This window comes from Coffea arabica, chromosome 7c (genome assembly GCF_036785885.1).
Source record: "Coffea arabica cultivar ET-39 chromosome 7c, Coffea Arabica ET-39 HiFi, whole genome shotgun sequence".
NCBI lineage: Eukaryota > Viridiplantae > Streptophyta > Magnoliopsida > Gentianales > Rubiaceae > Coffea > Coffea arabica.
This window is the reverse complement of record NC_092322.1, coordinates 216,236-234,131: the sequence shown is the minus strand read 5'-3', so window position 1 is coordinate 234,131 and position 17,896 is coordinate 216,236. Positions and strand designations below refer to the sequence as shown.

General features: G+C 32.0%; 1 long non-coding RNA gene across 1 annotated transcript; it reads right to left on the bottom strand.

The window, feature by feature from the left end:
- Window positions 1-2,900: 2,900 nt before the first annotated feature.
- LOC113706924 (uncharacterized) lies at window positions 2,901-3,906 on the bottom strand. Its single transcript, XR_011817598.1, has 2 exons — window positions 3,161-3,906; window positions 2,901-3,031 (listed from the first exon to the last, which is right to left on the bottom strand). It is a non-coding gene; the product is annotated as an uncharacterized lncRNA (long non-coding RNA).
- Window positions 3,907-17,896: the final 13,990 nt, after the last annotated feature.

Genomic DNA, 17,896 nt, shown 5'->3' with positions numbered 1-17,896 from the left:
TTTGAGTATTATATAATAACCAGTTTGAGCAATTCTTGAAGTTTCTTGCAAATTGTTTATGCACTGCTTCATTTTGTCGGGTCTGTCCTCTCACCATCAAATCTGTTTTTCTTATGTAGTAAGTTTTTTCTGGGCATAGTGTGGATGGTGACTTGTTTTACTTTTCTATTGTTATAAAGGCCTTATCGGTTGTGATGATCTGATTTTTTTGTAGCGTTCTTTTTGCTCTTTTTGTTAGGTTTGACATAGTTGTTTTTGTTTCAGGACTTTGGGAGGGCTCGGATGGCAAATTAGTTATATTAATTTTACGAGAAAATGATCGGTTTCATTCTTCACATTTCACAAAAAACATTCTTTTCGTCCTTCACTTTTAAAATGAAGCAATTTCGTCCTTGACATTTGAAAACTGAAATTATTACATACTTGAACCCAAATTTCAATCTGAATCAAACCACCAATCAACCTGATTACAAATTTTGGGGGTGTAATTGGTAGATCACTTGGTTAACTCAACTTGATATTCATGTGAAATTTAATGAACCTACAAAGAAAAAATAAAAAATTATAACATTAAAAAGAAAGATTAATCTTTTCTACGTTACTAAATTTTATATTTATGATACACATTTAGATTCGCAAGCAGATATACTAACGGTGCATGAAAAGATTTATCAAAAAAAAAAAAAACTCTACTATTCCAAGATAAAGAATGGCCTTTTATATTATAATTTTTATTTTTTTGGTTTAATAAATGTCATGTGAATATGATGAAGTTGACCGAATGGTCTATCAATTCTATTTTCGAAATTTATTACTAGGTTATTGGATGGTTTGATTCAGATTGAAAATTAGGTTCAGGAATGTAATAGTTTTAATTTTTAAATGTCAGGGACGAATTTGCTTCATTTTACAAGTGAGGGACGAAAAGAATATTTTTGCGAAATGTGAGGATGAAACAGGTCATTTTCCCTAATTTTATTGCAGAGAATTTCAGATGGCTAAGCGTCCACATATGCTGCAATAACTTAATGCAGGTTTTTGCTCTTGGACCACTTATCAAAAAAAAAAAAACATTTGCTCTGGCAATTATTTGGTGGGTAGGTGGACCATCAACTAACTCTCCATACGTAATCAATAAGAACAAAAACAAAGTGGACTGTGGAGGCTTGAAGGAAAGAAAGAAGAAGAAGAAGAAGAGGAAGAAGGAAGGAAGGAAGGGCTGAAGCGTATGCAATAATTGAATTCCCTTCGCCTTAGTTTGGTGGACATATTTTATTAAAGCAGTTAACTGAGAATGGGATCTTTTTCATACTCTCGTTGAATATGCCATTGCACCACATTTCCACCAAATCTAGCAGACAAAAGCCACTTCAACTGAACTGTATATTCTACTGGTTGGTTGAGAGTTGGTTTGCTAATCATATGCTCAGATTATGCTAATGGTTGTTTTGATATTACAAAAAATTGCGTAAACCAATCATGATCTTTTAAGAGCATATCAGAGAGTTGACGAAAGTTCTTGTTTTAAGCTTCATATTTGAAGGAAAAAAGTGAAAACAAAGATGAAACGAACTGTACTCCAACCACTTTAGAGCTTGACATGGAATCTTTGCTCTTGAGAAAGAACATTTGTTAAGTTTACTTACAACTAGAGAATTGTTGCATGTTTTTTTAAGAGGAAGAGGACCACCAAAGGGGAGTACAAGATGTGCATTAATCTTCTTCTGTCCCATCCCACAACCATCGGCAAGATATTTACCCTGAGATTCATTAACTCTGGTCATTTTCACCAACTTTGTTCAAGCAAATCAGTGGCAATTGCATTTAATAGTATGGCTCATGTGTCGTCTCCTAGAGCAGATTCTCGAGGTGCTAAGCAGAAAATACAGACTTGAGAAAACCCTACTGCAAATCCATTGACTGTCATCTCAGCACTAGTAAATGGCTGCTTAATTCCAAGCATATTCTTCTATGCACCACCTGGCCCCCAAAATCACCTTTTAAGCATTGCCACAGAAAGTACTGTTCCCCAAAGGAAGCCAACAAGAATATTACTTCTTCTGATGAATCTGTCAACATTTCTTTATGATTATGAAAAGCAAATATTACTAGGACGTGTGTGACAAAGGCAAAAGCTGCAAAACCAGAGTCTCGTCCTTATCCAATAGGACTGCAAAAGCAATCTTGAACAGAATTAATAGGATACACAGAGCGAATGAGAGTGGAGACATGCAGGAAGATGAGAATTACTATGCAAAACTAAAATCTTGAATGAAATTTTCATAAAGGTTTGAACACATCTTTAACAAGTACGTAGGCAATGCAACAGTTTTTGACAGGCGAACTGCAGTCACCTAATGATTATTAACATTACTAAACAGGCCATTATTCATTAATATCGGACAACTGAAAAAACTATCAATGCTGAATTGCTGATAGTCTAATTCCTGAACTTCCGCTAACTTATTCTGCATCATCAATAACTACTGAAGCAACCTTGTCGCAATTATTTTAAGATCGAGAATCAAGACTAATTGACTTGTATAAAGTAGTACTGGAGTTTCTCAACGATCCAGAGCTGAAAAACAACTTCTTGATCGAACCAAAGCTTCCTTCTTGGGGGAAGGAGAATCCAAGCTCCTCAACAGAAGCTGCTTGACAGCAGAGATGAGTTGATCATGAGTTGGATTGGGGGGTGGCCGCAACGATCTGAACTTCTTGCAGAAACTCATGTGGGAATTCAGGGCTTCTTCTTCATCTCCAGTTCTCCTCTGGGATCTGACCACCTCGTCCTTGACTGCCTCGGCACACAGCCCACAAATCCAGCGCCCCCGAAACCTCTCACGGACCCTTTTGATGTATGCCTCGGTACATTCCTCAGTCAATCCGCAGCACTCGCATTTGGCAAACTCCAAATCACTATTAGGGCTGCTGCTGCTGCTTGATGATGACATCTTTGCCATGTTCAAGCTGCTGGCCTCAGGGGATGTTTGAGTATCAATTGCAGTCATTTTCGGGATACTTTCCCGATCTTGCATCCAAATTTATATAACAAAAATCAAAATTAAAAAAGGAATCCCATTTAAATTTCAAAACTTTCTAACGAATTGTAAAACATTAAATAATGGTAATCGATAGACTATTATACCAAGGAGCTTACCTTGAGGCTTGAATCCCGCAGATAAACAAACGAGGGAAATTGGGGATGAGATATTATTGTGAGTTTGGCAGGGTTTTTTCAGCTGACAAATCTGAGGGTTTTTTTTTTTTCCTAAACTTGAATCTCTGAAAGGAAGATTCTATCTTTCTTTCTCCCACTCTCCTTCTTCTTCTACAATCTCACCACCGATGATCAAGAGCTTGAATACCATATACATTTCAGAGCCTTGTTTGGCTCTTTGAGATTGGATTTTTCACTGTTGAAAGCGGGGGGAATTGGTTAATTCTCGTCGAGGGATTGTTTGGAAGGAGACGAAGAGAAGGTTCAAGAATCTGAATTCTTCTTCATCTTCCTTTTTTCCTTCCCTGATGAGCAAGAGAGATCGGAGGGGAGATTGAGTTTTCAGATGGGGTTCTGAGCCAAAGGTATTGTGGTGGGCGGTTCTTTTTATCCTACGTAGGAGGCAATGTATAGACAAAAAGATGCGACCCCAATCATTGGCGGTACTGAGGCCCACAGTAAATTTGTGCACGTCAGATTTTTCACGACCTGTCTGGGAGGGCTATTATTCAGTGCTCTATGGAACATGTGTGCCTTGCTGCTCTTGGACAATCAGCACCGCTTATCTTGATCGTTGTAGAATTCTTTGATCTGTGATCGTCGGAAGTTACAGGTGTCTTTCTTAGGCGGTGATTAAATTCTTTGGACAGATATGGTTATCTGCGGAATGAACGGTCCTGTCATGTCAAATTGTTTCAACTTTCCAAATAAATCGATGAAGTTTGGACCTTCAAGGAAATATTTTTGAATATCTTTTTGACGCACTTTTTAATTACTTTTTTACTTACAAACATTAGATTCTTATAGTATATTTTTTAATAACTTTTTTATACACTGTCATCGTATTTTTTTTATACTAACAAATTTAAATTATATTATATAATATAAATTTAAATTTAAAATTTAAATCATGCACGTGTAATATATATATATATATATATATATATATATATATCCAAAACTGCTAGTATAAAAAGCATATTATACTTTCAGAGTGTTGTTTTTATGATTTGCAGTTTTTAAAAGGAAAAAAATCCTACTGTACACAAAAAAACAAGAGAATAAGGTCTACCATTCAACCTTGATCTTATCTTCATTTGAGTTGCATTTACTTTTGCATCGTAATTTCAAATTCTTTTCTAAATAAAATATATATAGATCTATCCAGTATACACAGGGATACATAATAAAACATTGAGCTTATCTCCATTTGCATTGCATTTATTTTTGCATCATGAATTTAATTTTTTTTTTTCAAATAAGAATATATAGACCTATCTAGTGTACACAAAGACACATAATAAGACAGCCTTATATATTTTTTATGATAGCTATGATCGTCAACGAGTTACTACAACTATGTATAGATGTTGAATCAAAATATTAGAAACATGAGAGGGAGAGTTTACTAATATAAATATATTCTTTTTGCTTTGACAAAAAAAAAAATACACACAGTCACATTTATTTCACTCTTATATTTATACACTTTCTTAAATTATAGTTAGTTTTGTTGAAAAAAACAAACACTCTTAACAAGTACCTAATGACAGCGTTGAGATCCTCTCCATTATTTTTCTTTCCATTTATGTATCTATTTTTCTTATCTCTATACAAATAAATTTTTACAAAATAATATATTTATGCCAATAGTCTTATTTCCACGAGTAGATTAACACACTTAAAAAATCAAACTCATCTACGAACGCTTTGTTATTAAATTTGCACCAACATTTGGACGGTACAAGATGAGTTGAAATTATGATAAAAGTTATAAAGTTTGACGTAACGGTAAACTTTAATCAATTTAATTTCAATTTACTAGTATATATGTTAAACAAGCGGAGAAACATATTACGGATGATTTTGATTTTCAAAAATAATATTATAATTATAATTATAATTATTTAGGTGTAATAGAGAGAAAATCTGTACAATACATGAAGAAAGAGCAACATTGCATGGTATAAACATACAGTGTCACTTTTTAAAGTTTCTAATATACTCTTAGTTATAAGAAGAGTAAATTGGTCTCAATATATTTTCAGAAAAAAAAATTTCCATAATAAGTAAAAAGTTATTCCACATGGATAAAGTGTTACAGTATTTTTTTTAAAAGAAAAAAATTATCCCGAATAATCCAAAATCCAAACAAACTCATTTATACTTGGAGTAGGGACACAGCCAAAAGTGACATCAAATCGAAAGGAGACTACAACTGCAAGGGCCCATCCTCCTGATTTCACATCTCATGGAATCGTGCACAAGTGGAATTCTCAACCGCGAGGATGTAAGGCTGATAATGTGGTGGGCGGAACAGGTGATAGAATTGCGTCGCTGGCTTAGCCAGCTGTCACGACAGTTTAGCGAGTCGCCGGAGCCAACATGCAGGACCCCCACGTGCTAATCGGAACGCGTGGGTCACCACCGCGGCCAATACGGCCACGACCAGAGTCAGAGTCCCTTTCTTCTTGCTCGGCTGCTATTGGTTCTCTCTCGCATTGCTAGTATCCTCAGACACATTAATGACCTTTGCTTATTCATGATCATCCTTGATGATAAATATATACGCCCGATAGCCATATCGCTGTTCTTTTTCCCAGTACCCCCCGGGACTTTTAGACCTGACAATGTGAGAAGAATTAGCATGTCTTTCTTGCTTTCAATCAACACTCAACAGGGTCTGCACTTACTTCCGGAATAAATTAACACCATTGGCTAGTTTGGATAGAAATGAAAGGATGAGAAAGCTGTGTAGATCTGATAAGTAGAGAAGAGAAAAAGATTATTACAACATCCTTTCATATTATAAGGATACCGCAGATGCTACTCGAGAGTGCGCGTTCCATTAACACGTGACTAGGGTTGCAAACGAGCCGAGTCGAGTCGAGTTTTGAGCTAATCGAGCCGAGTCTCGACTAAATTTTACCAACTCGAGTTCGAACTCGAGCTCGACGAGCTGGCAATTTTCAAGCTCGAGCTCGACTCGAATCAAGTCGAGCCGAGCTCGAGCTCGAAAAAAATAAAAAAAAATTATTTTATTTTAAAAAAAAATAAAAAAAATAAATTTTTTTCTGAATAAATAATAAAATATTAAGGATATATACGTAATTTCACTATGAAAATAAAAAATAAAAAATATATATATAATATACGTAATTTTATTATTAAATAAAAATAAAAATATATATATATAGCTCGCGAGCTAACGAGCTTAATATTCTGAGCTCGAGTTCGAGCTCGAGCTCGACTCGACTCGAACTTGACTCGAGCCGCTCGCGAGCGGCTCGATTCGTTTGCAGTCCTACACGTGACAAGTGGTCTCGTGATAAGTATACTATTATTTGGAAGTTTTGAGAGAGGGAAAGAAAGGAAAAATTTTTTATCTTACAGCAGTATTCTTGAATTTAGAGTTCTTTTTTTTTTTTGGTGGGATTTCAATGAAACGGTAGAGAATTTTGTTGCTGTATATAATTCCTCTATATATGGTTTATAGAAATGTGTTTTTTTTTTTTTCAAGGGTTGTATTTCGAATGTTCAATTTTGCACGTAAATGACTTAAACATTTTATGATCAACCAATAAACTTTGTCACGTATCCAAGTTGCCTTTCTTAATCAAAATAGGAGGAGAGTAGATTAGAACATAAGTTCATCTGGCTAATTAAGACTGAAATTGATGGCCCAAGTTGGGATTAAGACTAGACAATTAGGATTAGAGTTGTCTTCAAGCATGCGAACAAAGCACTAACCATCATTCATTTTTAAGGAAAGCCAGGCCACCTTCCTCATTCTGAAAAGATCACTGAGAGGTTGAGCTGACACCAGGACAAGGTACGCCTGGATTCTTCCCAAGCTAAAGACAAATTAGACCATGTTCTTCCCCTCTAATACGACATCCACAATTCCCACACTTTGCACCCTGAGCCAGATGACTCAAAATCTTTTGGGGTCCCAAACTGTTCACGAATTAATGATTTAGTGAGCAGCCTTGCAGGCGCCATAGCTCAAATTGCAGATACTACTGCTCATTCATCCAGAGGACTTGATCAACAATCAATGCTTGTCTCTCCTTTGTTAGAGTAATTACTACATGCATGCATGCAAAAGAAGATCATGATGAACATATGGAACTGTCACAAATTTGCAGAATTTATTTATTTTGTTCCATTTAAACAGATGATTTCCAGCAGTTGGTACTGTTTAATGCATGTAACAATCAGAGAACTGAAACTGCGACTTGATTCGATTCAGGAAATAACAAGTTGCATGGAGAAAGAAATGGACGAGAGTCGGGATAAGAAAGGAGGAGAAACAAACAAATATAAATACTGCTGCTGCGTGATAGAAAACGAGGATCCCTCGTTGAACGGATAAATGGAATGTATTGTGAAGGGACCTCCTTGATAATCCGTGGTCCTTATCACTTTGTATATACGTATATCCTGCGTGTACGATACTAATTCTGTACTGGCCTTTCTCTTGACAGCCACATGTTAATTGAGGATAAATCGGGGGTGTATCCCTCGCTGGATGATCTATTTAAATCAGTACCATATCAAAACTAGACAACAAGCATATATAGAATTCTTGAAATCGCTTGTACGGTCTTGAAGGTGGCATTATATAATTAACTTAGTAGAGATCTTAGGATCTTGGGTAAAAAAATAAAAAAATCCCCCGTGATATAATCATCCTATAGAAAAGTCCCTTGTATTTTCAAATCATACGCGTCGGTGTCTCATGATTTGAAATATTGACAGAAATCGTTAAAACAAGCGGTTTTGAGTGAAATAATAGAAATACCCTAATAATATAAGCAAAACAGAGCCTAAAACAAACGGTTTTTGATTCATCACTTTCATTCACTAATAATATAAGCAAAAATCGTCGGTTTCCACACGTTTGGAGCGAAATTGAGGAAGAGTCATGGTAGTTTTATTAAGGTCTGAAGGGCAAAACAGGTATTTCATGTCAAAATTTGCCTTAAAAAACTCTTTTTCAGAAGAATCGCGCGCAGTTCCAAATTTACTTGAGAGTCACACATAATAATTTATTGCACAATAGGCTGCGAGCTGTCAAAGATCATTGACAATCATGACTATGGCTCAATTATGCTTTATGTCTAAGAATGGTCCAAGTTCTTGTAATTGCTCAAAATGATAAGTGGCGTATAGGTTCTAACTTCTAAGGGACAGATGATCATCTAGTCTCAATTGACGGCTATTACAAATTCTTATGTTTATGCATTGGTAAAATGCTACTCCCTCCGTCCCACTTTAATAGTCTTGTTTTCCTTTTTCGTCTGTCCCAAATTATAGTCCACTTTCCCATTAAAAAATATAGTAATCTTTCAAATTGTCTAAAATACCCTTATTAAATATCTTGTTATTAATACTCCCTCCGTCCCACTTTGATAGTCCTGTTTTCCTTTTTTGTCTGTCCCAAATTGCAGTCCACTTTCCAATTGAAGAATGTAGTTGTATTTTTATTTTCCTAAAATACCCTTATTCAATACAAGTTGTTGTTGCTATAAACCTATCCCATTTAATGAGAGTTGATTCTTTTTTTACCATCAATTCAAGTTCCCATAAAGTTGTACTCTATTTAATGTGAGGGTATTTTAGGAAAATAGCAATCTAAATTTACTTTTCCAACAAAGTTAACTATTTTTTTTTAAACTGTGTGAAAAAAGAAACAGGACTATCAAAGTGGGACGGAGGGAGTATAATAAATGTTGCAGGCCTCGTATGCCTGGCTGTTTTATACAATTCAAAGTCAAATTCATAAGAATAAGAACGAAAACTGGTAAATGTTCCAACTTGTAATCTTCTTGTGATTGCGATTGAGAAATAAACTAACAATATGGTACCAAATTTTGACACAACTTAGGCCCATTTATGAGTTTGCAAAAGTATGGTACCCGAAAGAAAGCTCGGTCAGCAAGTCTCAAGCAGCATAAATGCTAGTATTAAGTGGCAATCATTTATGTGTCTGGTGAGGAATCTTCTTACAGCATTACTGAGATTGGAAACCAAGCAACAAATATATGAATGTGTGTGTGGCTTCGATTATCAAAGATAAGCTCATACATATATAACAGTTGATTCTCAGTCCTGAGTAAGTCCGGTGATATCCGACATAACTTATTTCCAAACGGCCCCATCTTGATAGGCTTAGGTTGTGTTTGAATTGTATTTTTCATGATTTTTTATGCAAAAATTACTGTAGCGATTTGATGTATGTGAGGGAAAAAAAAGAATAGGAAAATGTGATTACGGAAAACGATGTAATTTTTCGACGAAAAACAACATAATGTTAAAAGGGTCATCTAGAACAGTGCGTTAATCTGACTTTTTAAATCCATACTCACTAGAAGAGAGATATTTTAGAAGATTTTTAATACTCTACATATGTTTTGTAATGTTATTGAATTATTTTATTCTCTAATAAATTTGATTTGGAATAATTTCAGAAGCCTCCCCGAGGTTTCTAACGCCTGTACTGACCTCTCCTAAGATTTCTAAAATTACGCTAACCTCCCCTAAGCTTAATGTTTTGCTAATATATAGATCCAGCCCGTGCCAGAGAAAGTGGCGCTAGAAAAAGTATTTTGAAGAGTGAGATGATGATATTTTTATTGCACATATGGCCTTTTTGCTTTTTCTGAAGTTGTATTAGCAAAAGAAAGGAATGTTATCCCACAACAAAATTGTGGGGTCATGTTGGGTGTCTCGGTTGATAGTAGTTGTTTAATTATGTACCAACAGTGCCTTAAACAATTAAGTAGTGAATATTAGAATATTAATTGTTGGGTGATTGCAAATAAAATCAGATAAAAGAGTACAAAGTTAGAAATACAATTTCATAGTATGCCATCACATAATACAGCCCTTTTATAATTATAATCAAATAAAGTGTAATTTTTGTTAAAATTATGTACCATCAACAGTAAGAATAATGTACACTACATTGCCTATAATTATAATCACATAATATATTGACTATAATCTAAAAACTTTTTGCGAATAGTGGTACAAAGAGTTCAAAAATATGAGACTAAAATCTTAATAAAATAGAAAAAAGTAAGGATTTATATTGAGGCTCTTGCATCCAACTTAGAATGAGAAATGGTTCATGAATAAATTTTATCTTCATTGTCTATTATAATTCAAAATATTTAAGAAGGGGTCAAATCCTTTAAACTCAAAGTCAAAAGTTGCACAAAATATGCATTTTATAGATGAAAATTGGATACTAATACTATATTTGTTCCTTATTTTACTGACAATTATGAATGATTTTGATTGGTCAATATTTCTCTTTTTAATGCATTTTTTTCCTACTTATTAAAATATTTACCTTAACAAAGATTTCTCACTCTTCAGTGTCAAAGTTGAACTTTTCTCTTAGTAGAAAAAAACTAATGTTATAGATTATGAAATTTGTACAATACTTTGTTATAAATTTCTCTCAAAACAGAAGTTTTTATTGTCATCTTTTGAAAGCATAATTTCTTTGGATCTAAGATTTTTGAGCATTAACTAAAGAAATATTTCACAATTTTGGGTAGCATCCACAAAGGCGAGGACAGAATTAGTATCACAAACAACATTATGTTCAAGTTTAATTAGTTGCTCTCGAGTTTGCTAGCCTAATCTTATTTTATCCCTAAATTCATTTGTTAACAACCTTAATGGCTTAGTATACACAAGTAAATTCATGATATCTTAGGTCAACAATAGGTCCCAAAACACTACTAGGGGAGGTCAACGTAATTATAGAAACCCTGGGATAGGTCAATGCAAGTTTCAGAAATCTAAGGCGAAGCTTTTGAAATTATCCCATTTGATTTATGCTTAATGGTTATATGTTAGTTAAATTCAAATGTTTAATTCCCTACGGGGCATTCATTAAGTTGTCCGTACTTTATGTTCAAGAACCCTAGACGTCACTAGCTAAGGTTTTTGGAATATTTATTCTTTATTGAGTTTGCTTAAAGTTATCCAATATTTTTTCCTAGATCTAGTTGCGTTGAGGGAAAGGGAGGGAAGGGAGAGGAGACGGTGGGAGAGAGGGAAGGACCAACTAGATTTAGTCGTGTTGGGGAGAGAGAGTGGGAAAAGGGAAGGAGAGGAGAGGGAGATCTGGTCACGCTAGGGGAAGGGAAGAGGAAGGACGTAAAAGGGAAGTAGAAGAAAGAGATGAAGGAGAGAGAAAAAACATGTTTCTAGCGTCGGTCAACTGCAAAGATGCCGGCAAGAGTGGTTGATTAGTGGGGAGGGAGGGAGAAGAAGAGTAATGGGGTGGGGGAGAATAAGAGGAATGGAGAGAAAGGGGAAAAGAAAAAAAAAGAAAGGAAAAAAAAAAGGGAAAAAATGAAGGTTTTTTTCTCAAAAAAATTTTTACACAGCTTAAAAGGATTTCTACAAAATTTACAGTAAGTTATAGTAAAATTTTGGACAAATACCCAATAATCTCATTTACCAAATAGGGCAATTTTCTATTTTCACATTTCCTTTAGTTGCAAATGACACATGAAGAATATTGTGATTTGCCAAATCTATATCTATATGTATTGCAGAAAGGGTTTTTAGTAGAAACCCTCTCAATGGCTTCCAAATTTCTCATTCTTTTTTCTAGATTTTTGTATTTATTTTAATACATAAAAAGTAGTGGGTTATAACCAATCCTATCACCAATCAAATTTAAAATTTAAAACATTCCCACTATCTACTTCATAAACCGTTTATAGTTTGTTATTTATACTTTAAATTTTTTTTACTCCTTAATTAAAGATAAATGCTCGTTCATATGCTATTTTAATATAATGTTACATTTTTATAATTAAGAAATATTTGTCACCACACTAACCCTATAATCACCCCTACAAATGAGCTTTGCAAATTACAATTACGTTTCAAAAAAATCACAAATGTGCAACAAATGTCAAGTTGATGGGGTAAAATGGAGCTAAATGAAAAGTTAAGGAGTTTACTATATTTAACCCTAAAAAAACCTCAAGACGAAAACAAGTAATGGGTTATAGATTTTTGTATTTATTTTAATACATAAAAAGTAGTGGATTATAACCAATCCTATCACCAGTCAAATTTAAAATTTAAAACTTTCCCATAATTTACTTCATAAACCGTTTATAGTTTATTATTTATAAATTAAATCATTTTTACTCCTTAATTAAAGACAAATGCTTATTCACATGCTATTTTAATACAATTTTAATTTGAAAACATACAACATGATCAAGAAACAGCAGAACCAATTAGAACTAGATTTTGACCCAAAAAAAATTAGGCTTAGATGCCACTGGCACGTTGCCATAACTTGTGATGCGAATTAGGCTTATTTAGCGCCTTTTTTTTTGCAAGGAGTTAGGACACTGTAAAGTTTATTTAGACAAACTTTGCCTCATCGGTGATTTGAGTATCAAGTTATTGAATACACTACAAATCCTATAATATCAGTCTGCTACAAAAAATAATATTTTACTAGCATATGGTATTTGCATATGAAATTTCATAGGTAAATCAAATGCTTTTACTTATACTCTACATAATTTGAATAGTTTTTTAGCGAATATAACCATACTATGCAGGATCATCACTTTGTACAATTGGAGCTAGCAAATTGTATATCAATCACAATTTAGATTTTGCTCGATACCTGCGCAGTTGGTGAGTTCCATCACTAACACTACATCAAACTTTTAATGTTGTTTCATACTCTTATCAACATGTATTTCAAAAAATTGTAGATTTGAAAATGATACATGTACTCAAAAGTTAGTTATGTGGTTGAGGTCAAACAATTTTATAACATCACAAGCATTGTTGATAGCAAATTTAAAGAGAATATGGATATCCGAATATACAATCATGCATACGGTAAACTTACTCTATTTAATTTTATTACTGTACAAATTTTTAAAATTTATAATCATAACCTATACCTTCTTTCATTCTTACTAGATCAAATATTTTCGAATATTTGCTTATATTCAGAGTATTAATATAGAAAATATGTTCTATGAGTTATGCAAAAATTGTGAACAACTATGTGAAAGTCACTTTTCACAAATAATGTGTATGCATTGTAATGACGTGGTCGATACTGTTGTTAGGTAATTAATTTCACGTACCTTTAATTTCAACAACTTTTTCTGTATTGCATATAACATTTTATTTGTCAAACAGGTACAATGTTAACATACAAATCAAAAATTCCAGTGGTAACATGCAACTTAATTTACATGACAGATATGCACGATTCATATTTAGTTGTGATATTTCTTATCTCAAAAAATTACAAAGAAATGTAAAATTTCTTGATATATGTTTATTTTTTATAATACTGTTTATAAACTATGTAAAAAAAATACACTAATTTTGAATTTCGCACGTACTTAATTCTTAGGACAAGGGTGATAGGTTGTTCAACAAACGAATCAATTCATGCAAAGATCGTGCATTTTCATTTGTAGTACACATTCCACAAAATTCAACAGAATTAATTAAATCACCAATTTTGGCTTTCATACTAAAAAGGTATCAAATTCAACAGTATGAAGAGTGTTCGCACCTTCATGCAAGATTATCAAATCAAATGCATAATATTTATAAGTATTTCATTTTAACAACATTTAATTATATTTCTTTTTATTCATATATCATTCATTTTTAATATAAATTTATATTATTTTTTCAGGATTTATCTTCCGAAAAAGGTAATTTTTGAATAATATACACATTCTATCATATTTCAAATTATTGTTAGACAGATATTATATTTTAATTGTGTTGGTACAATTTTTTAAGTTTTTTTAATTCACCATTTTATTTTTATTTTTTTAATAATGTCAGCACCGTGCGTAGCACGAGTATTCACACTAGTGTTTTAGTACATAGGATATTGTAATTTTAAATAAGTGATTTAACAAATTGAAAAGCATCAATACGTAACTACTTTATATAGATAAAAGCAATATACTTTTTCCCTCAAACATATTATACAGGTAAAGAGTTTTACTAATTGTCTTGTCATTTTAAGCAAGGATACAAATGCTTTTATATTATATCTCATCTTTTAAGGAAAATTAATATTTTTTTAGATTAGTACGAAAGATGCTTACACATTTTAAACATTAGTATTTACATACCGCACCTCCTTAAAACTATATCTCCTTACAAGGATTTTAGATGATTTTGTATAATATAAGTTAAATAATTTATTCTAAAGTTTTAAATTGATTTTGAAAATTTGTAATTCCCATATGGCACGGAATATAAACTTAGTTATACACTATTCACCAATTAAGAAATTCTAGAAGTTTTGCTTGTAAATTTGCTAGAAACTTCTTAAATTTGGTATGCCTAGAAAGCTAAACAAAAGTCTAAGTGTAATTTCAAATCCAAAAAAATAGAATAAAAAGGTCCCAATGGGTTTGGTAAATGGGTGTGGAAGGCATGGATGGTTATCAAAGTTAATGATACACACACTTATGGTATGGTATTTTGGTAAACTAATTTGTGTATCATTTCATGGGAATTCAAGTGTACTATTTTGCTACCTATGGTCCTCTACTTATAATTTGGGATTAATCTGGTTAACAAAATAAAATCCTTCCACTCGTTTGAAAACTTTAGTTCGATATGATAGTTTGGTTAGTTCAATATGAGAAATGCAACAGCCAAAAAATGGTTTGAATTTGGTTCCCTATATCATGACATCTCAAGCTGTAGTGAATACATATGAATTGTATTATAAGTAACAAATTATTACTAGCAAAGATCACTGGTCGAAAACTTTAATTCGACTTTAGTTGAATATGATATTTTCGTCCGTAGTTAGCATATTAATGATCAAGTACATTGTGATGATGATCATAACTAAGGTAATCCAATTCAGCGACTTAATAGATTCAAATCTTAATATATTCATATACGATGGATAACTAAAAAGAGAATATTTAAATAAATTAATTGGCACTAAATGGGTTCAAATCAATATGATATTTTCATCCGTACTTAGCATATTAATGATCAAGTACGTTATGATGATAATCATCTAAGGTAACCCAATTCAATGACTTAATGGATTCAGATCTTAATATGTTCAGATATGTTTGATAACTAAAAATAGAACATTTAAGTAAATTAATTGGCACTAAATTTTTTAGGCAAAACTTACTTAAAAAAAGTGCTATAAGCTATTCACTTATCTTAATGTGATGTACGTTCAAATGTATTAGATTTAATACTTAACAGTTTAGTAACTTAATGGAACTAAACTTCAAATTTGATATTTCAGTTCAAACTTTAATTTTATCAAACACACCCTGGGTTTCTAATAAATTATGAATAGCATTATACAAATGTTGATTACCATAAAAAGATGGATTTTATTGGGTACTTGTTAACATATTTAAATTATAATTAACTTACATATTAATACCATTTAGACACTTTTCTAAATTAACTACACTGTTACATCACAACCTTTTTTAGGAACGAATATTTATGTTCTTTTTAAAGAAGGAATATTTATGTAAAAATACAAAAAAAGAAATACTCTTGGCTACACATTATGGAAAGGGACAATTTCAGAAACCTCTCTTGAGGTTTCTGACAATTTCACTCGGCTCCCCTCAGGTTTAAGAAAGTACACTTACCTCTCTTGACATAGTAAAATACCTATAATGCCCTCCACTTAGTAGACAATTTTAACTTTAAGGCAATAAATTTTAAAAATCTAAAAAAATATATTTTTCTGTCTATTGTCTATTTTTCAATTAATATAACCTTTTTTTATTATCTTCTTAGTTTTGTGAATATTATCAAATTAAAATTATAAAATTTACAAAGGAATTAGATTATGTATCAAATTAGAAGAAAATGAAGAGATTCGCAGTGATAGAGAAATAAATAATGAAATTGATGATTGAAATAGGAAGCAGGACTAAAGATGTGGAATTTATCATGTTTTGTTTGTTATCAAGAAAAACTTTTATAAAATGTCAATAATTACATAAGGATTTCTTTCATTGGATTAGAAATATTTTATTATGATTTTATTGTGGGGATAGAATTTATTCTCCACTTTTGGGATATTAATACTTTTAAGACCGTAGGAGAATTGTAATGGTGGTTCTAGGTCAGATTATATTCTATTGAAAAGGTATTTGAGCATTGATATTTAATTTGGGATATAAAATTAGATGTCAATGGGGTCTTCTGTGTGTTTTTTTTATCATAGTAAGTATTGATAATGCATATGTAATTTGAGATCTTTTGGACGGTTACTCGAGTTTATAATTTATACTTGGATGGTTATTAAGAATTAGACTTATTGATTTATGCAAAGTGTGGAAGAAAATGATTGGATATACTATATTTTTCTTTCTTAGTTTTGTATAAAGGGCAATTTAGGAGTTTTGAAAGTAAATTTAACTTGTTGGATCTACATTGTTACTAAATAATAAAAGTAGGGGGGTATATGTAATTTTTAAAACTTGAGGGAAGCTCTCTGTAATTGTTAGAAACCTCAGGGGAGGTTTGTGAAATTATCCCTTATGGAAAAATGGAGAGAGAATTCATTGGAGAGGAACCACATCCTAAGCTATAGACCTGTAGATACTAAGTATATACTCCCTCCGTCCCGTTTTGTTAGTCTTTGTTTTTTTTTTTTCACACAGATTAAGAAAGTGTAATTAATTTGGTTGGAAACATAAATTTAGATTAATGATTTCCTAAAATACCCTTATGCTAATCACGAAGAGTGCCAATTAATATCAGTTACAGCTAATGGGTTAGTATTGGAAAAGCTCAATGTATTCAATGTAGTGGGTTAGTATTTAATAATAATGTATTAATAACAAGATATTTAATAAGGGTATTTTGACAATTTGAAAGATTACTACATTTCTTAATGGGAGAGTGGACTACAATTTGGGACAAACGAAAAAGGAAAACAAAACTATCAAAGTAGGACGGAGAGAGTATTATTTTGAAATACCCAATGATTGAAACTAATAGCTTAAGATGATTTCTTCACTCAGTAGTAGGTACTACTTTGAACAAGTACAATTCCAATAAATGCTCATTCTAATTTCTAATGACACACAAATTTAAAAGAATAAATTACTTTTTACCCTCTTATGATTTAGTATTTTATTACATAACTCTGCTGTGGTTTAAAAATTTACATATAACTCTCTCATAGTTGGGGTTAAAGTGTCATTGTTAATTTTGCCATTAAAGCCAACAGTCAATAGTAAAAAGTTCAAAGCAAACTAATAAATTCACAAGTTCACCCTTTCACTATTTTTTTTCTCTTTTTCCTTTTTTCTTTTCTTTCCCTCATTTTTTTTGAAAGAGAAGAGATGATTTTGAAAACCTATATGTTGTCTTACAAAATCTTAATTTTCTCCAAATATAAAAGAGATGGAAGGAAATAAAAAATTAATAAATAAGAAACAAAAAGATGGAAGGGAAATATAAAACAAATAAATAAGAAACAAAAAATCATAAATCTTTTTTGACTACAAATATCATTATAGGGTTTTAAACTAATTTTTAATGGTATTTTCTAATTCTTATTTATCTTTTTCTTAGTTTCAATTTCTTCTTTTTATGTTTGGAAGGAAAAAAAAGTAATGAAAC